The sequence below is a fragment of the Anguilla anguilla genome, chromosome 14 (genome assembly GCF_013347855.1).
Source record: "Anguilla anguilla isolate fAngAng1 chromosome 14, fAngAng1.pri, whole genome shotgun sequence".
NCBI classification, from domain to species: Eukaryota; Metazoa; Chordata; class Actinopteri; order Anguilliformes; family Anguillidae; genus Anguilla; species Anguilla anguilla.
In genome coordinates, this window is record NC_049214.1 from 15,710,324 (window position 1) to 15,732,260 (window position 21,937).

A 21,937-nucleotide genomic window follows, 5' to 3' on the forward strand; every position below is an offset into this window, starting at 1 on the left:
TTTGAATTTCGTCATGGTAGAAGCAAGACAGCATGCAAACGGTAGAACTACAGTGGATTTTCACTTATGTCAGCCTTATACTGTACCATGAGAAGTTGGTTGGCCTTCAGACATAAAAAGATGAATTATTGTTTCCTTTTTGTCATCAATTGTAGTTAAAAGAAAATGTTATTATAAACATACAGATGTCATGGTTTCAATTTGCATTTTAATTATAATAGGGCTGTGTCATGTATGGAAAATGCAAAATGTAAAGTCAAATGGACTTTTCATTTAAATTTTCAAATTGTCAGATTAAGTGCCAACAAAATTAAAAATTCTATTTCCATTTGAATTATGACCAGATTATGCATCCATAATAAACCTCTTACTCTGTATGTGTGATGTAGTATAATAGACACCTGCTGGTAGAACTCTGGAATTTTCACATTTCCAAACCAGTGTTATTCAGAAGGGCACCATGCTCATTGAGTCAAACAAAAAACAAACACAGGTTCTCTTCCACATAATATAAATATCACTATCTACACATTATACAAGTAGCTGTGATAAAATAAATAGCTCTTGGTAATTCAGAGCTACTTTAATTAAAGTTACAAATTAGACTATTTTGCATGAATCAAAAATATCTGAATAGGCTACTTGCCTGATTTTGACAATGAGTCAAAATCCATGAGTCCTTTAGTGTAGAAATAAACATTTTTCTGACATCAGACATTTTAAGGGCATTAAAGTTGTCATTTGAAGCTGGAAGACTTTGGCAGTCATATATGTCTATTAATGTTGCACCCGACACAAAATTTTGATCAGAAGGCTTTGCAGATCTACAACTATATTTTTGTATTGTGAAACCTACAGATATCATTTACAGTGTATATAGCTCAAAATTAACAATTATTGTATTTGTATATATACATTTCTAAACTTATCTCTAATATGTTTTAATATATACGTGTATATGCATGTGTGCATTTTGTGAAAGTACATTGGAATTCTGTGTGTATGTGCTATAATGTGTAAATAAATATACAGTATACGTGTGTCTAAGGAGACATATAATGAAAATACACATATATGTAATAAAATATAAACTAAATAAAATGCTTTATTAGTGGTGTAACATGGATAACAAACAACTGCCCAGGGAGAAATATTTGATATTCTCATCTAATTGATAATGCATCTGGGAATCTTGTATACTGTTGTAACAGAGTAGTAGTAAGTAGAGCAGAATTACTAGCTACAGGAAGCTAATGGCTGAAAGGCCTCTGATCTTTTAATGACAGAAATCAGTGCAGTGAAGCGATATACTCTTCATCAGCATGCACATTAATGGCTTAGGGAGCAATATTCCACGAATGAAATGAGGCTTCTTAAGCATTTTAACCTTACCTCCATCATTTATATCCAATTTATTTCTAATTCAAAGTTGTGTGTTGATTTACATTTGAAATATGGCATAATATCAGTTAATAACAATCCTAACTGTTAGTTTCAGATCTCATCCTCTGTTCTTGAGAGATCACAGAGCTCATTGGCTGTGCTTTTGGAAGAAGATCACTAAACATCCTCTCCATTGCTGGCTGCCAAATCTCTGAGCTCTGAGGATGACCAGGGGGACCACCTGTGCATCGAGGCCTGTCTTGATCCCCTGTCGGCTGCCTGAACAGATGGAGCACACACCAAGCTCCTGGCGACTACCAACCGAACAGAGCCTGATAGAATGTCTGGTTGCTGGCAATGAACTTTTCCGGAAACAGCACCACATTTCTGTCCAAACTGACCTTTTCCCCTCCCTTCCTGTTCCTGTTGTCTGCTGTTTGCTCTGAGCTGGTTGGCATGCATGCATTGGCAGTAGAGTCATAGCACTACCCTCTGGGTCTTGCCTTTATTTAAATCCAACAAATCTCCTTTCACAGCATCCACCCCAGACAGAGAACCATGCTGTTGGATACTTAAGGGCACATAACTGCCACATGCAGTAGACCTGTAATGAAAATACCCCCTCAATATAGTTAGAATTCTGTAGACCAGTTCAAACAGACAAGATCTATTACCACCCATCTTTATTGCGGACATGGTGGTAAGAAAATGAGATTCAGCACACTTCAGGAGTCACATAAATTCTTTGATTGTGTGACTAGCATTTGTCCACTGGCATTTACTATAGGCACCACAATCAAGCACCCAGAATGGGTATGTATAATAAATGCAGGGGTTGTCATTAGAAATAAAACTACACCACTGAGCAGTCCCTGTATACTTGTCAGGATTTCCTTTGGACAACTATGGGATAACTTATTGTCTTTGGACTTTGAGTCAGACAATCATACTGTACAATCATTATTAGATATTACCTTCTCAAAGATCAGGAGGGCAAACCCTGGTTTACATCTGGAATGATTTGACATTTATTCTGCATTTTAAGTAGTATGCTCTTACTGTAATGTTTACACCAGTTTATCTTGGGCAGTTTTCTCACCTGCAATTCAATCATCTCACAGCGAGAGGTTGACAGAGCCTTCGTGTCAGTCATTGATCACATTGCCCTACCCCAGAAATCGACATCAAATAGCACTAAGAACACAAAGATGAACTTTTACAGTAATGTGCCTCGTTATGTTAGGCGTTATGAATATTTTTCCAGAGCAAGGGAAAGTAGGCATGAAAAAAAATCTAATGACTAATTGATAAATAAGAGTAAAGAGGACAAATAAATAGCTTGCAAGGCTGTCAGCTTATAAAAAAAGACATGAACTCAAATAAAATAAAAACACAAAGTTTATCATATAATATTAACATTTGATCATGGTCAGTTGGTCAACAATCCCCTTGTCATCACGTAATGGTGCTGAGTGCAAACTTGTCCATAGGAAAAGGCAAATCTTTTTCCACGGAAAAATTTGGTTAGACTATTACATTACATTACATTACATTATAGGCATTTAGCTGACGCTCTTATCCAGAGCGACTTACAACAGTGTAACCAAACTCAGGATCAAGTCCACTTAAGTCCATTGAACAAAATGCAGATAAAAAGCACCTTGGGTTAGCTGAAACTAGACTAGCAAACCCTAACCCTAGCTGTAACCCTAACGATAAGACATACCCAAACCCCAGCTGTTACCCTAACCCTAACCCAAAGTGAAACCCTAACTCTAACCCTAGCTGTAACCCAAACTTTAACTCTAACCCAAGATGTAAGCCTAACCCTAACCCTAGCTGTAACCCTAACCATAACCCTAACCATAACCGTAACCCAAACCCTAGCTAAAACTCTAAAACTAACCCTAGCAGTAACCCTAACCCTGGCTCTAACCCTAACCCTAACCCTAACCCTAGCTGTAACCCTAACCCTTACCCTAGCTGTAACCCTAACCCTAACCCAAGCAGTAACCCGAACCCTAGCTGTAAGCCTAACCCTAACCCTAGCAGTAACCCTAACCGTAGCTGTAACGCTAACCCTAACCCTAGCTATAACCCTAACCCTAAACCTAGCTGTAACCTTAACCCTAACCGTAGCAGTAACCCTAACCCTAGCTGTAACACTAACCATAACCCTAACCCTATCCCTAGCTGTAACCCTAAACCGAACCCTAACCCTAGCTGTAACTCTAACCCTAACCCTAGCTGAAACCTTAACCATAACACAAGACGTAAACGCAACCCTAACCCTAGCTGTAACCCTAACCCTAACCCCAGCTGAAACCCTAACCCTATCCCTAGCTGTAACCCTAAACCTAACCCTAACCCTAGCTGAAACTCAAACCCTAACCCTAACCCTAGCTGAAACCGTAACCATAACACTAGAAGTAATCACAACCCTAGCACTAGCTGTAACCCTAACCCTAGCCCTAGCTATAACCCTAACCCTAACCCTAGATGTAAAGCTAACCCTAAACCTAGCTGTAACCCAAACCCTAAGCCTAATGCTGGCACTGACCCTAACCCTAGCTCTAACCATAACCCTAACCCAAGCTGTAACCCTAACCCTAGCAATAACCCTAACCCAAACCCTAGATGTAACCCTAACCCAAACACTAGCTGTAACCCTAACCCTAACCCTACCTCTAACCCTAACCTTAACCCTAGATGTAACCCTAACCCGAACCATAGCTATAACCCTAACCCTAACCCTAGCTGTAACCCTAACCCTAACCCTAGCTATAACCCTAACCTTAGCTGTAACCCTAACCCTAAAACTAGATGTTACCCTAACCCTAGCTGTAACTCTAACCCCAACCCTAGATGTTACCCTAACCTTAACACTAGCTATAATTCTAACCCTAACCCTAGCTGTAACCCTAACCCTAACCCTAGATGTAACCCTAACCCTAACCCTAGCTGTAACCCTAACCCTATCCCTAGCTGTAACCCTAACCCTAACCCTAGCTGTAACCCTAACCCTATCCCTAGCTGTAACCCTAACCGTTACCCAAGATGAAATCCTAACCCTAACCCTAGCTGTAACCCTAACCCTAACCCTAGCTGTAACCCTAACACTAACCCTAGCTGTAACCCTAATCCTAACCCTATCTGACACCCTAACCCTAGCTATAACCCTAACCCTAACCCTAGTTGTAACCCTAACCCTAACCCTAGTTGTAATCCTAACCCTAACACTAGCTGTAACCCTAACCCTAACCCTAGTAGTAACCCAAATCGTAGCTGTAAGTCTAACCCTAACCATAGCTGTAACCCTAACCCTAACCCTAGCAATTACCCTAACCCTAGGTATAACCCTAACCCTAACCCTAGCTGTAACCCGAACCCTAACTGTAACCCTAACACTAACGCTAGCTAGAACCCTAACCCTAGCTGTAACCATAACCCTAACACTAACTTCAACCCTAACTATAACCCTAACCCTAACCCTAGTTGTAACCCTAACCCTAACCCTAGATGTAACCCTAACCCTAACCCTAGCTATAACCCTAACCTTAGCCCTTGCTATAACCCTAACCCTAACCCTAGCTCTAACCCTAACCCTAGCTGTAACCCTAACCCCAACCCTAGCTCTACCTTTAACCCTAACCCTAGCTGTAACTCTAACCCTAACCCTAGATGTTACCCTAACACTAACCCTAGCTATAACCCTAACCCTAGATGTAACCCTAACCCTTAGCATAGCTGTAACCATAACCCTAAACCTAGTTGAAACCCGAACCTTAATCCTAACCATAGCATTAACCCTAACCCTAGCTATAACCCTAACCCTAACCATAGCTGTAACCCTAACCCTAACCTTAGCTATAACCCTAACCCTAACCCTAGAAGTAATCCAAACCCAAAACCTACATGTAACCCTAACGCTAACCCTAGCTCTAACCCTAACGCTATCCCTAGCTCTATCCTTAACCCTAACCCCAGCTGTAACCGTAACCCTAACCCTAGCTGTAACCCTACCCCTTACCCAAGATGAAACCCTAACCCTAACTTTAGTTGTAACACTAACCCTAACCCTAACCCTAGCTGTATCACTCACCCTAACCCTAGCTATAACCCTAACCTTAGCTGTAACCCTAACCCTAAAACTAGATGTTACCCTAACCCTAGCTGTAACCCTAACCCAAACCCTAGCTGTAACCCTAAACCTAACAGTTACCCTAACACTAACACTAGCTAGAACCCTAACCCTAACCATAGCTGTAACCATATCCCTAACCGTAGCTGCAAACCTAACCCTAGCTGTAACCCTCACCCAAACCCTAGCTATAACCCTAACCCTAAAGCTAGATGTAACCCTAACCCTAGCTGTAACCCTAACCCTAACTGTAACCCTAACCCTAACCATAGCTGTAACCCTAACCCTAACCTTAGCTGTAACCCTAACCCTAACCCTAACTGTAACCCTAACTCTAAACCTAGTTGAAACCCTAACCCTAACCATAGCAGTAACCATAACCCTAGCTGTAACCCTAACCCTAACTATAGCTATAACCCTAACCCTATCTGTAAACCTAACCCTAACCCTAGCTGTAACCCTAACACTAACCCTAGATGTAACCCTAACCCTAACCCTAGCTGTAACCCTAACCCTAACCCTAGCTGTAACCCTAACCCTAACCCTAACCCTAGCTGTGACCCTAACCCTAACCCTAGCTGTAACCCTAACCCTAACCCTAGTTGTAACCATAACCCTAACCCTAGATGCAACCCTAACCCTAACTTTAGCCATAACCCTAACCCTAACCCTAGCTATAACCCAAACCCTAACCCTAGCTGTAACCCTAACCCTAGCTGTTACCCTAACCCTAACCCTAGCTATAACCCTAACCCTAGCTGTAACCCTAACCCTAACCCTAGATGTAACCCTAACCCTTACCCTAGCTGTAACCCTAACCCTAACCCTAGCTGTAACCTTAACCCTAACCTGAACCCTAGCTGTAACCCTAACCCTAAACCTAGCTGTAACCCTAACCCTAGGCCTAGCTGAAACCCTAACCCTAAGCCTAGATGTAACCATAACTCTAACCCTAGCTGTAAACCTAACCCTAACTCTTGCTGTAATCCACACCCTAACCCTAACCTTATATGTAGCTGTAAACCTAACCCTAGTTGTTACCCTAACCTTAAACCTCACTGTAAGCCTAACCCTAACCCTTGCCTTAACCCTAGCCGTAACCCTAACTCTAGCCATAAATCAAACCCTAACCCAAGCTGTAACCCTATCCCAGACTCTAGCTGTAACTTTAACCCTAACCCTAACCTCATTGAATACCCTAGCTACCACATTCATCACCCTAGCAACCACCTAGAACACCATTGCAACCTCATTGAACTCCAAAGCAACCACCTAGCAACACCCTAGCAACCACATAGAACTCCCTAGCAACCGCCTAAAATACCATATAAACTACCTAGCAACACCCTGGCAACCGCCTATATCTCCATAGGAACCACCTACAACTCCCTAGTAACCAGCTAGAACACCCTTGCAACTGCTTAAAACATCATATCAATTACCTAGCAACACCCTTGCAACTGCCTAGAACTCCATAGCAACCACCTAGCAACACCCTAGCAACCAACTAGAACTCCATAGCAACTGCCTATAACTCCATAGAAACAACCTAGAACACCCTAACAACTGCCTACAACTCCATAGCAACCACCTAGCAACACCCTAGTAACTGCCTAGAACTCCATAGCAACCACCTAGCAACACCCTATTAGCCATTTACAACTCCATAGCAACCACGTAGTAACACCCTAGCCACCACCTAGAATATCCTAGCTACCACCTAGAACCTTTTAGCAACCACCTAGTACTCCATAGCAACCACCTAGCAACACCCTAGCTACCACCTAGAATACACTAGCAATCACGTGAAACACCATAGCAACTACCTAGCAACACCCTAACAACCATGTAAAACACCATAGCAACTACCTAGCAACACCCTAGCAACCATCTAGAACACCCTAGCAACTGCATACAACACCATAGTAACCACCTAGCAACACCTTGGCAACCACCTTGAACACCATAGCACACATAAAGTTTTGATGAAGAGTTAATTTAGCTCTGTATATATGCGTCGCATATCAACTTGTTACCGTGATGTTATAGCACATACACAATACTCTGTTTCTGCTCATATTACAGACACTGTTCACTCTGTTCAGCACTAAGTCGACTTTGCATTGGCGGCAACCACACCACAATTTCTGCAGGAATTGTCTAGTTATTATTATTATTATTATTATTATTATTAGATGGGAATAGATACATAAAGAATACATATTACACATGCATGAGAGCAACATTCCAGTTAGGAAATTATACATACAATGTATTCATATGTAGTTGGAAGGCATTTTTCAGAAATTGAGCTACCTGGAAAGCTTTTTTATTGAACAGATATTGAAACTTACATTAATCAGTCACATAAAGCAAATCTCCGCTGATCACAAAAAAGTTGAACCCTTATGTCGCGGTACAATGAGCAGTAAAATATTAAATACATGTAATTTTCAACCTCATCCAGATCACCCAGCAGACATTTCCTGCCCTCCCCCGGGATACCATAACATTATTATGATGATGATTATTATTATTTTGATTATTAGGATTATTATGATTATGATTATGATTATGATTATTATTATTATTATTATAGGAATAGAAATTAAATTAATTCCAAAATGCATAATAAAGACAGAATTTGTCTTTTTAAAATTGTCCTAAGTCACTAGAGCATTAAATTAATATGATCCTCTCATGATCCAACACAACTGTCTCATTTGGTCACCCTGAATTCTCATTGTGTGTGACATGATGTATAGGCTATGTAAAAATGGTTTCTTTTTTACGACTGGTGCTCTGTTGGATTTACAGCAGGGACATCGAAGTGCTCAGTGATGACACGATGAAGTCACATGCCAGACCACAGACCAGGGTGTTTTTTTTTTTTATGACCATGATTTTACCTGGGCTAAAGAACTAGACAGCTGCTACATGAATTTATTGGTGCATTCATCACTGCCATTGAGGAATGAGGATTTATAGTGGAGCTGTTTCTGTTTCTGCTCATATTACAGACACTGTTCACTCTGTTCAGCACTAAGTCGACTTTGCATTGGCGGCAACCACACCACAATTTCTGCAGGAATTGTCTAGTTATTATTATTATTATTATTATTATTATTAGATGGGAATAGATACATAAAGAATACATATTACACATGCATGAGAGCAACATTCCAGTTAGGAAATTATACATACAATGTATTCATATGTAGTTGGAAGGCATTTTTCAGAAATTGAGCTACCTGGAAAGCTTTTTTATTGAACAGATATTGAAACTTACATTAATCAGTCACATAAAGCAAATCTCCGCTGATCACAAAAAAGTTGAACCCTTATGTCGCGGTACAATGAGCAGTAAAATATTAAATACATGTAATTTTCAACCTCATCCAGATCACCCAGCAGACATTTCCTGCCCTCCCCCGGGATACCATAACATTATTATGATGATGATTATTATTATTTTGATTATTAGGATTATTATGATTATGATTATGATTATGATTATTATTATTATTATTATAGGAATAGAAATTAAATTAATTCCAAAATGCATAATAAAGACAGAATTTGTCTTTTTAAAATTGTCCTAAGTCACTAGAGCATTAAATTAATATGATCCTCTCATGATCCAACACAACTGTCTCATTTGGTCACCCTGAATTCTCATTGTGTGTGACATGATGTATAGGCTATGTAAAAATGGTTTCTTTTTTACGACTGGTGCTCTGTTGGATTTACAGCAGGGACATCGAAGTGCTCAGTGATGACACGATGAAGTCACATGCCAGACCACAGACCAGGGTGTTTTTTTTTTTTATGACCATGATTTTACCTGGGCTAAAGAACTAGACAGCTGCTACATGAATTTATTGGTGCATTCATCACTGCCATTGAGGAATGAGGATTTATAGTGGAGCTGATCGACTTGATGGAGGTACCACAGAAGACACAATCCGCTGCTGCACACTCCAGTGACTTCAAGAGACACAGGGTTCCTTTCCACTCTTAAATTCCATCTATAAAACAGCATCACATCTGAAGAATGATACAAACATTGAGTGTTCGACATTGATCATATGTGCAAGACCGCAATATAGAGGACAGAAGGCACTACAAATAGGAATCAGATTTAATGGCACAAAAGGAAAATAAAACAACATGAAATGGTGAACAGAACAGAGCACAAACACAGTTTACAATGAGTAGTTAAGAGGTTCATCATAACAAACCCTGCAATGGGTGAATAGAAAGAATGCTTTGAACAAGACATCAATGCAATATTGATGCAATGTAATACAAAAAACCTAATACTGTAATACTTTAAAAAACCTTTTATACGAGAGTTAACTTTTTATTTCATAAAAAATTTATTTTTACTTTATATTTCAAATGTGACATAGTCAAGATAGCATACAGTACTGTACATACTTACAGTATGTAACTGATAACCATATATGTCTCTTTTCATTTTAACATTTGTACCCATGGGGCGACATAGCTCAGGAGGTAAGACCGATTGTCTGGCAGTCGGAGGGTTTCCGGTTCAAACCCCGCCCTGGGAATGTCGATGTGTCCTTGAGCAAGACACCTAATCCCTAACTGCTCTGGCGAATGAGAGGCATCAATTGTAAAGCACTTTGGATAAAAGCGCTATATAAATGCAGTCCATTTACCATTTACCCTACATATGGTAGCTTATTTTCCAATGTTTCTGCAACAAGCTCTAGCTTAAAACATTCTTTGTAATTCATGAGCAGAACCCTTCTTCATATGTCACAAGTGAATTTAAATCAGGGCAAAGGAAAGAGAATCCTTGTTACCACAAACAAAACAAAAAAAAGAATCATCATCAATCACAGGAAATCTGTGATTCCATCACAATTTTACCTTCTGCGTATGTAATTCACGCCCAGGCAGTATATGTCTTCCTTTTCCCCATGGGGGTTCCACATCTCTTCTTGTCTCCATAAGAGACCTGTTTCAGAAAATGAGGGAAAAGATGACATTTGATATGTAAATTAGCCATGCAGATTTAACCTGAGACATTTTCCCTTTAGGAATGGAAGTGAATCATCCATTCATCATGTCAAAAAATTAGAATATTATTCAGGAAGATTTGATCTGATACTTGCACGCATATACTAAATTTACCCTTACTGTTCTCTGGTGGCATTGTCAGGAGAAACAGCATTGCTTTCTGTGGAGTTATGAATATTCAAGGCAAATGTAAAAAAACGGTGATGTTCTTTAGGGAATGGAGGACACAACATTTCAGATTGTAGAAATATGTAGTATATTTTGGAACATATTCTTATGTTTGGTTGGAAATAAAGAAATAGATTCAGCAATCAAAGTATTTCCAAAAGATAAACTCAAACTTGATGCTTTTCCCCCAATGTGTGCAAAATGTAATGATTGAAAGGCAGACCATATTTGACCATAGCTTTTCCAATCACCCTACAGGGTTTTATAGCTAAGTGTACAGGTAATAAAATATATACTTTTCTTGATGTCACCTTAAGAAAGTTTTTAGAAGTGATACTATGTATGACTGTATGTGTCATTTGTAACTAGTATTAATTGCAGGTGACCTTGAGCATTTATAAAGGTGACAAATAAATTATATATCATATATATAATTGTATTTTTTACTTAGGTAACTGCCTGACTGAAAGGTAACAAGCAAAAAAAAAAAGAATAATATTATGAGTGACCTGGTTTTAAACGTTTTTATTTTTTCTTTTTTTCACAGAATTGTTCTCATTGCATAATTATGTTGGTCATTTTGCCAGTTTGTGAAGTTTTATATCAAACAGGGGCAAACAGATTTGTAGCACAGACAGAACCATAAAGCATCTTACCATAAACCATATTAAAAAAGATACAGTGCCATTAAGAAGTATTTGCCCCCTTCCTGATTCCCTCTATTATTGCTTATTTGTCATTTTTTAGAATCTTCGTGTTGAGTGCATCCCTTGGATTTTAGGTTCAATATAACTGAGGTTCAGTAGGGTAGGCTGCAATCACCATGAACCCACCATGAACCCACATCCAGTCGACCAGATGTTGAGTCTGTGCACTCCCAATGTCACCACGAAATATTGTGATTAATAATTTCCAATTATTATTATTATTATTATTATGTGATACAGTATATGCTAAATGCATTACAATTATTTTTAAAAACTTTGTTAATGGATATACATGCTGTGTTGTTATTCTCAGGTTCCTGATTAAGTGATAATTGAATGATTAATGATTATTGCTTGTTTGACATGTGACTTGAAATCACTTTAACTGTGAACTCAGCCCCATTAACCCCTTGGTGGTGGTGAACTATAATATAGATAATGCAAGATAACATATCAACATTCTCTTCAGACCCCAGTGGTGAGCATTTGAACTTTGCAGAGAAAATACTTAAATGTGTCTCATCAAAGATGAGTAGGCCAATAAAAAATTCCCAATGTTGGGGAAATAATATATAGTTTAATAAATAATTTGCATTAAGGAGCTGAGCCAGCGTAAAAGCTTTCTCAAGGGAGTGCTGGTTCAGGTCTGTTATATTAGCCACTGTGGTTCATGACATACTGTATGCAGAATTACGAAACCAGCAAGATATTAATGGCAGCTGGTGATATTTAAAGTGATAGTTTACAGCTACCATGATTTACATCTTCATTTTAATCTAGGTAATAAACCAGAACACATCTAACCTTGTGCACGACAAATGGTAATTTCTATTGCTTTCTATTGCCACATTCAATCACTCGTTCAGATTATTGCCATTAGCTACATGGCTCAGAATGCAGCCATTACTCCAGCCAACATGAAGAAGATCCAGAGATCATCTGTCAGTTGATCTCACTTTGTGGAGAAGAGTGTCGGGGCCACTCCTCACAGCTGAGAGATGTGTGGGTTGGTTAGTTCAGGCTCCAGATTGTTTGACCTCTTGGGAAGGCGTGGTACCACAAGCGCCTAATTGAGCCAGAGGCAGTCCTGTAACTGCTGACTGTGCATTCTGACTTAATCACCAGAGTGGAGGAGAGCACGCAGGATGGTCTGATGTAATCAAAGAGATTTATAGTCTGCGGGAGGAGCGGGAGGAGGTTCATAACTGCTTAGAGACCAAGTGCAACACCTTATCCATGCAATAATGCCTTCTTAAATCCCTTCATTGTATTCGGCTGCCATGTTTTTGTTGATTCTCTCTCTGTTGCTCTATTTCTCTCAATGTCTATCTCCTTTTCCAGTTGTCTTATCTCTCTGTATTTTTTTCTGGCAAAGACTGGACTTGAATATTGTGTTACTGTTTAACTGAAACATCCATTATGCAGGTGGCTTGTGAAATGTAAGTGCACTGTCAAATAAAACCCGAATTTCCAAGCATCATTAGCCACTTAAAATGGAAAATAGTATTTATAAGCGTAAACTCCATTTGTCTGTTACTGTGGGGCTGAATTATGAATAATTGCATTAAACCACCTCTAAACTCTAAACAAATACAGATTGATTTAGGAGGCACTGTTAATATGTACATGATTAAAGCTCACATACTGCCACAGATAGTAAGAATAGTTCTGGCAATTGCATCAGCATCACTTTGCATGGCAATTTGAGGGTACTGTTTCTTTCCTCAGATAATTGAGAGCCCCATAATATATTGACCTTTGAAAATACACATCTACCTCTACAGTGGCCAAATAGAAAATCTGAAAGCTCACCATATCTGCTACACGGTATATATCCTCCTAAAACCTGGAATCCCTTGTAGGGGATATGAGTCTCTGGTCTTCATCTCAAGAACCAACCTGTTGGTCAAGAGACATTCAATAAAAATAAAATAATATTTTCGAAAATATTTTCACTGAAAGTTTTTGTCACCCAAGACACACTCTGTCAAGGGTAATTATATAAATGTTATTCAGTAGGTTTACAAGAGCAGTAGCTCTATGGCACAATGAAAGAAATTGTGCTGGGAAGCACTAGATGTTTTGTAGAGGAAGAGGAGGAGGAGAAGAGGAACACAGTAAATGTGCAGCTATGAACTTGAGACGATTTATTTCTGGATGATCTATTTTTGGATGAAGTGATTACTAACTGATTTGTGTTTCTGGAATTTTTTGCCTTACCTTTTGGCTTGGAGTTGGGAATCTGAGCTGGACTCTGGCCGCATTCACTTGGCTCAGCATGTACTGACTGAACATGTACAGAATGCACACTGGATCTTTGTCTAGGAACTCTGCTGTGGTGTCTTACTTGTTTTACTGCAGTGTCACACTGTCACCATTCAAATTTACAAACTACAGATGATTAGGAAGACTACCAACAACCTATTTTAATTAGGAAAACACACACACTGAATATCAAAGTTTGGCTTGAAAACTATTCCCCCACTTCTGAGTAATTTGGAGTAACTTGTTAAAAAGAGTGAGCAAAAGAATATAATCCCCAATAAATAAATAAATGTGTTTGCATACACGATTGCTCTTCTCTTTTAATAGGTTATTAATATTTGGCCAGCAGGAACAGGAATTTGATATTCTCTGAACGCTTTCCATGACAGTGGGTGTCTGCTGCTGAAGTGCCAGCAGCTATCAGCTAAGATGTTGAGGGGCTGACAAGTGCGATCTCTCACTACAGTGTGGATCTTCTTCCCTCAGCCCCCACACCAGATGGCTGCTCACTCCTGGACACACGACAGTGAATATGAATATATGAACGCACAACAATAGAGTCTAAAATAATAATCATGCTTGGTTTCACACGGCCAGTATGAAATAAATGATATGAGCACTGGGTGTTTGGAGCACTACTCACTCTTTCAAGGCTGGGACCAATTTGATATATTTTTGCTAGCCTAGAGTAATCAATGAGAAAATGTTTCATATCTACCTTGGTGCATGCATAGCATATGTGAGCAATACTTTGGGGGTTGTGGAAAATAGAATGAGACGATGGATGTAAGATGTGATTAAATGAGAATATATGGCCTTGCAAATGATACCAGAGGGATTGCATGGCATGATTTACAGCGCAGAGCTTCATGTATGAGTAAGTAATATTCTCTGCTTTGGCAATTAAATATATTTTTAGTCAAACAAAGGATATAATCAAAAAATTAAGCATTGCACTGTTAACTTTTCCAAAACTCAATCTGAGTTTTGTTGATGGATATAAATAATAAATCAACAGATAAAAGCTATTCCTTTCTGTTTCCACTACATTATTTTGATGTATTACTACACCGTGTTTCATCCAGCTTACAAATTTATGACTTTGAAAATAGAAAGTAATATATGTACATATATTATTATTCTGTATGCTAAATGTGACACAGAAATGAAGACAGCACACACACACACACACACACAAACTGTCACATTCACAGACACACATGTACATGCATGAAGTATCATATCATGTTTACAAGCACACACACAAGCGAACATGCACTTGTCACTTTTGCAGGTCCATACACAACCGGTTGCATTCATAAACCCACACATAACATATTGCATAACTGGCACACACACACACACACACACATGCATATAAAGCTGGCGTCTCATACCATTGACCTGTTCAATTGCATGCCATGTATATCTTGCAAACCATCCATCAGTTTAGAAGCAGGAGGAGAGCACAGACAGTAAGAGAAACATTAGTGAAGGTCAAGGACATGAGAATGAGCAGGATCATAAATCCCCATGGTCCTCCACTCAAGGCTAGCATCCGCACTCAGAGGGCTTCCATGATTCTAGCTTGGCAGGTTTTCTCCTTGCTGTATGACCACATTCGCTCATGCAGATTTGTGACCACTGTCACTTGTTAGGGTTTAGACCGCTGTTACTGTTTCATCAGTGGAGCGGGATCCACTAACGAAACAATATCTTCGTCTAATCAGAGCATGGATAGCACTAGTTTCTGTGATTATGGCTGAAATTCAGTTGAGCTCCCTTGCATGATCCGTTGCACAATGTTCTAGACTTGGGACAGTCTTTGCATCTGTTATACAATTTAGTGTACAGTGTTTTACACTTAAAATTAAAACCCGTAGAACTGGTTCCTGATGTTGCACAAGAGCCATCTGCACTAACGTTATACACTCTCTTGGTTGACTCATTAGCAAGCTACCTACTGTTAAACTCAAAATGTCAAATGCAAAACTCTAATGTATGGCTGCATGTTACCCAGAAGGATTTATACAATGGCACGTGGCTTTGTTGAAATTACTGAATCTATGCCTGTATGTTTGCATGTATGCATGTGTGTGCATGTCTCTCTCACAGGCTAAATTTATATGCATTACTATTGCTACTCATAACAAGCATAGTACAAAAAGAAGTTATATATGAAGAAAAACGCAGTTTTCAACGGACACAAATGACAAGTTACTCACACATACAAAACACTCTCTATAAGTCATTAATTCAAACTTGGAAAATCTTAGCTATTAAAAGAATTGATATCAAAATTAGGCCCCAAGTTACAAGAAATAATATTGGCTCTTAGCCTCACAAATTATGCAAGTTGCATTCCAAAGCAATGCTGCTACCCAATGTTTCCTAAATTATTTCAAGTATCTTGGCCCTGTGTTTTTTCATCTTACCATCTGAAGAGAATGGTAATATATAATGCTGCCTGATGTATGTGTTGAATGGCTATACGCAAATGGCACACATGAGGCCATCTGACCAGCCTTCTCAAACCATTCTACTTTTTCCCCTATATAGCCAAGGATCGAAGGAAAACCCCCAGTCATCAAATAAAGACACAATCATAACAAAAGAGTTACATTATTGATTCTGCTTGTTCATTCTCTGTAAGCCTATCAAACCGGGTTAACCTTTGTAGTTCAGTTGGGTGCTGACTTGTTCAATTTTGAACGGTGTTCCAGAATCTTTAGTCAGCACCTACTGTACCACACCATCAAAGACACCAACTTAAGGTTTACATAATGCTGATCGAGTAGAATGTTTAGCAACTGCTATCGTCTCTTTATAAAACCCTTCTGACTCACTGTCCACAGTGTAAACACAGTCTGTTTTCCTTTAGGGGTCTGATGAGGGGCACAATTCTGTAAACCGCCTTACAGCTGTTGCAATAATTCTTTAGGTTTATCACAGAGAACTGTCCATACTTTGTCTTTTTATTTTTATATTTCACATCTCCAATCACACCCAAATTTGGAATGTCCAATGTGCAAACTATGTACAAGCATTCTCATATACACCCCTGCTGCTAGCTCAGGAGAGTGAAGACAACTTGTGGTTCTCCTCTGAAACACATGGTGCCAGCCAACTGCTTCTTTTCACACCACAGACACAAACTGATCATGCGCAAAGCGAGGGTGGAGAAAAGCCAATCATACACATTTGCAGAGAGCAAGCTGGGCCAACAGGGGTCACTGGAGCTATAAACACTGCTATCCACACTAACTGAATCCCTATATATATCTTGGATGGCATTAAGCCAACTGAGCACTGCCCCTACTGGGCAGCTGGCCACAGTTGGCACCTGCACAGGTTAGATTCAATCAGAGACCATGGTGCTCATTCATGCACTGCAAGCAGTGCTTTTACCAACAGAGCTAGATGACGCAAAGCCTTTACAGCTTATTACAAATCAATGCTATAAGCAGCACCTTTTATTACTTGTGAAATGCGCAATTCATGTAAAAACAGTAAATAAATAAATGAAATGATACAACAAACTGAACGATGAAGATTCAAAATAACAAAAATGCTCTCCTTTCCTGTCATTAAAATAAGGTAGAATTAGCATAGTGCTGCAATGTGTCCTTTGGCACAGATGGGATCTCGGCCAGCACCTGCTGTGGGAGTCCTGTGGTTTGATGTATAATTATAAGCAATAGTATTAACAAGGATAGGAGGGTTTAAGTCAGGTCATCTGGCTCATCTGGTTGCTCAGCTGCTAGATAGTTGCCATTAATGTCACCCCCTCCAGCCCAGCACCTATGGGATTCTATTTTCCAGCCTTTACATTGCATGTTGCAAGCTGTTGCACTGGTTAAGTGGTATTTTTGTCATGGATCTTGACATGCCTGAGCCATTTGATGACTCGCCATGCAGGAGGAGAACTGCTGATGGGGGTGTGTCAGGACAAGATTGAGCAGCACACTGCAATTATGGTGCAGCGTGTATTCTTATTTACAAAACAACAACAAACGAAAAAAAAACAGCAAAGTAGTTCTCATTTATTTAGCAACGTTAACCAGCAAGTATAGCTTTGTGCAGATGTTGATGGGGAACAGTGGCACAGCTCCTCCTGGCTGTCAGCCATTAACTGAACAACCTTTTACAAGCACTCTGGTGCAATTATACAACTTCCATTAACCAATCAGGTGAATTTACATGACATTACTTGCAGCAGAGAAAAACCAACTGTCAATCAAAGCTCACCTCCAATAAAAATGCAGATTACCACTATAACTGTCACTACACACAACACTGGTGTCCCTGGTATGCCTGCAGCATCTTATATGTGAATAACAGTTGCACAAGTTAGGCATAAACTTGGCACATACAGTGCTGGAAAAATGATTTGTCCTCTTCCTGAATTCCTCTATTATTGCATATTTGTCATTGACTACGTCACTCCAAAACATTACATTTCTTCCTTTTCAGATTCAGTTGTGAATGTCCTTCTGTGTTTTGGATCATAGTCTTGCTGCATAACCTAATAATGCTTCAGCTTCAGCTCCCAGACTTTTCTGGTACAGAGCAGAATTAATGGTTCTTTCAATAAGTCGTCAAGGCCCCTGACGTAGTAAAGCATTTCCTCACCATCACACTACCACCACCCTGCTTGGTATGTTGTTCCTCCAGTGACACGCTGTATTTGCTTTATGCATACTGTATTTTTTCCAGACATAATGGGACCTGTATCGTCCAAAAAGTTCCACTTTTATCATCAGTCCGTAGAAAATTATCCAAAAAGGCTTGTGGATCATCCAGGTGTTTTTGCTTTTTTGTTTTTTTGTTATTTTTTGCAAATGCACAAAGAGCATGAACGTTTCTCTTCTTTAGCAGTGGTTTCCACCTTACTATTCTCCCATTAATCCCATTTTGGCCCAGTCATGAACACTGACCTTAGCTGAGCCTAAGACTCCTGAAGTTATTATGCCCCATTGATGGGACCTTGATTGCCCTGATTGGATTTCACATCTATGAATAGGCATTCTGAGGGCAGCCAAGGAAATGCTCTGTGCATTTTTGTGATTTAATTTTTGCCTCTAGAGCTGTTGGTTGGTCTATATATAAACAAATTATTTTCCACAAGCAAAAAACTTTTTCTTCCCCCAGCTCCCTAAGGACTGGGGCTATAATGTACAGTAGGACTTGATTGGAAATATTCTCACCCTCACAGTTTGGCTGCAGTTAGAGAGCTATGAGAGGAGGGCGGTGTTGAAAGCTGACAGGGCCTCTCAACAGTGCGCATTGTAGACTGACACAGAGAATAATTCAACTAATGGCTGCAGGCTGACGCAGCCTGATATTGCTATCGCCCTCTCTTTTCTATAGATAAATCAAACTGTCGCTGAAAATTCCAAGGGCCAAAACACTGCTTGAACATCACAGGGAAATAAATGCTGACACTCATTTGTTTGTTAGCGGCCTGAATTGTGTTATGCAGATTTAAATGTGAGCCTCCCACTCTGTCTAATTACTTACTCAACATTACCTGATGAGGTTTAGAAACACTGTCAACATTCTCCTTGTATTTAGGGGTGAGTCTATGAGGCAACGCCACTAGCTGAACCAGAATGCACAGCTTTCTGTACAAATTTGAATTCCACAATTCAACCAACATTTATTAAACTACTTAATCAAATGAACCTCATCTTTGTGTACCATTAGCATATATGGAATTAACTAAACTGTTGTTCTTTTTTAGACAACATCTTCATCCAGGCATTGATAGTCCAGCATGAGAAAATATACTGCAGAATACTATTACTCACATACCCTTCAGGCAGTCCACCAACATACCTGGGAAACAAGAAATTGTCCCTAAATTTCAAACAAAGTTCCCAAAGCATGATAAATCAAATAAGAATGATAAATTCAAGCAAGTGAAAATGTATACTACTGAATGTAGAAGTTACTATAAGTGACCAGTTTTGTTTTGCCATTCATTTTGAAAGGGAGATATACACATGGGATGAGACATCAAATCCATTGTCGCTTTTTCCCCATGTCACTATAGAAGACACTACTGGGTAGGGCTGGGCGATATGGCTAAAAAATAATATCTTGATATTGTTAAGCCTTTTGGTGATGCATCTCTCAGTATTACTGTTTTTTTTTTCTGAAATTGCTTAACAGTGATTCAAATCAGAATCATCTACTTAATGTAAACATATTCAGTACAATTTGATTAATATCTTTTAGGACCTGGCTCAAAACAACAACAGTGCTCAGACACATTTATGATTGGACTAAGGATTGTTCCAAATTTCAAAAAATAATTGCGTGCAAAACAACTCATATCAAATGCAACATATAAAACTGGATAACTGTCAACTGAAAATAAATTGCAGCACATTGGCTCGATGACAGCATGACAAGGTAAACAAAAATTATTCCCTGTACACAATATTTTTTCCATAGATCCAAAAAATTGAGTGGAGCCTCTGAAATAGTGCACACTAAATGAGCACAAGGCACACACAAAACAAAGTCCAAATTAACAGAAAAAATGGCTTCTTTAAGCACTAAGTAATCTTTCCAAGTATTCCCTTTCATGTTGGTGGGCATGCATCCTGACTCTTGTGTAAGGCAAACTTCTCTGGCTGCTGAGCTGCTTTTACAAGTTTTTAGCCAGGAACACAAGTCTGTCTAGTTTCTGGCTTGAGTGATGCTCAATGGCATGACCCAATGTTACCACTGGAAATAACTGCCCTCCCAGTGGGACACAGCTCATTCAAAAAGCAGAGTCAACCTTGGAACAGTTTTTTTTTTTTTTTTTTTTGATGCCAACAGCCAACAAAGATACAAAAATATAAATGTTATATGAACAGATATTAAATATAAAATAGAAGTGAGAGAATGGGGTTGAGGATGGAAGAGACTTTGATTGTAAACACGAGACCACAGCAGACCTAAAAAGCCTGCATAGGTAGTATGCCTTTAAACTACAGCAAATAGTATTGTTCATTACAGATACTTAGAAAAAGTACTTTAAACTGTTTCTCAAATGTTAGCAGCACTTGCAATGTTGACAATAATACAAATTAACACAACTTGAAAAATGTAACTAATTGTGGTATTATCAAAAATTTCACAATAATGTGCAAGGATTGTTGATTAAGGGATAAGCTGTGGAGGCGAATAACCCACCGAACAGAAAGGTCAATATTTCCCAATAGATGACCACCTCGGAGGGGATTATCCCACTTATTACATGGCTACCTTATACAACATTTACCAACAATGATTATACTGTTTATTACTTACTTGTACCTTTATTGATTTGAGATATTCTTTCATGACCCTTTGATTATATTGGTTTAGTGTTGTCAAGGAAAACTCTGGTTGTTAATTCTTTTATTCCATGAAAACAGTAATTCTATTGGGAAAAAATAGTTCCTTCTCATTTTTATTCAATATAATTAGCACCAATTTTGGTTATTTGTCATTACATGAAGAAAATTGAAAAAACTCAAATTTATCTCCCTCACTTTTTAAAATGGTTTGGTCACGCAACGTAAACAGCGTCTTTTTTGTCGCTCTTAAACCAGTTAGAATGTAAACTATTGTTAGCTTTATGCTAGATTTACTGTTACGTTACCCAGTGAAAATTCAGTTGGGTTTATAGGTCAAAATGGTCTCAAGGCATGCTTGCCTATTCGGGAGTTTTGACTAATGGGGTATTGGAGTAAGATACGAGGCAAGTTAACATTAGTAACAGAGTCTCCGTAATATATATTTATATAAAATGTAATAACTAATGGCTAACAGTGATTTCATAGACTAACACCAACTGGAATAGCTGTGCACAGAACCACTGTATCGGTAGCCGAAAGACAACTCCTTTTTGTTGCTCTGTCTCTGTATTTCTGGCTCACTGTCACTCTCCTGACATAGTCAGTGTCATTGACATTAATTTCCTCCCCAGTATCTGATTCAGCTTCACACATCTTGTAACATCGCTAACACTAGGTCAGTTTTTGCTTTGCCGTTGTAAATAACGCAATGTTCTCCATGTAGCTTCATTTTGTATCCCCTACACAATTTTATTGAATATTAAATTAAAATTCAACATATCACCAAGCCCTGCTACTGGGATAGTATTTCTGTGTAATACATAAGTACACTTCTCCCCATTAGAGTCTGTGGTGCCATCAATCCTCTTTTCTGACACCTGAGCAATGAA

The 21,937-nt window shown here is 39.0% G+C and overlaps 1 long non-coding RNA gene across 3 annotated transcripts in view; it reads right to left on the reverse strand.

The window, feature by feature from the left end:
* The window catches only part of LOC118212587, a 68,685-nt gene that overhangs the window by 8,037 nt on the left and 38,711 nt on the right, over positions 1-21,937 (reverse strand). Inside the window, exons 4-6 of one of the 3 annotated variants that reach the window (XR_004762275.1) lie at positions 13,261-15,142; positions 10,424-10,511; positions 8,664-9,552 (exon numbers count right to left, since the gene is read on the reverse strand). This is a non-coding gene — a long non-coding RNA (uncharacterized LOC118212587). Of the gene's footprint in view, positions 1-8,663; positions 9,572-10,423; positions 10,512-13,260; positions 15,143-21,937 lie in introns of those variants that run through there. The other 2 variants (XR_004762274.1, XR_004762273.1) reach the window with 2 other exon arrangements.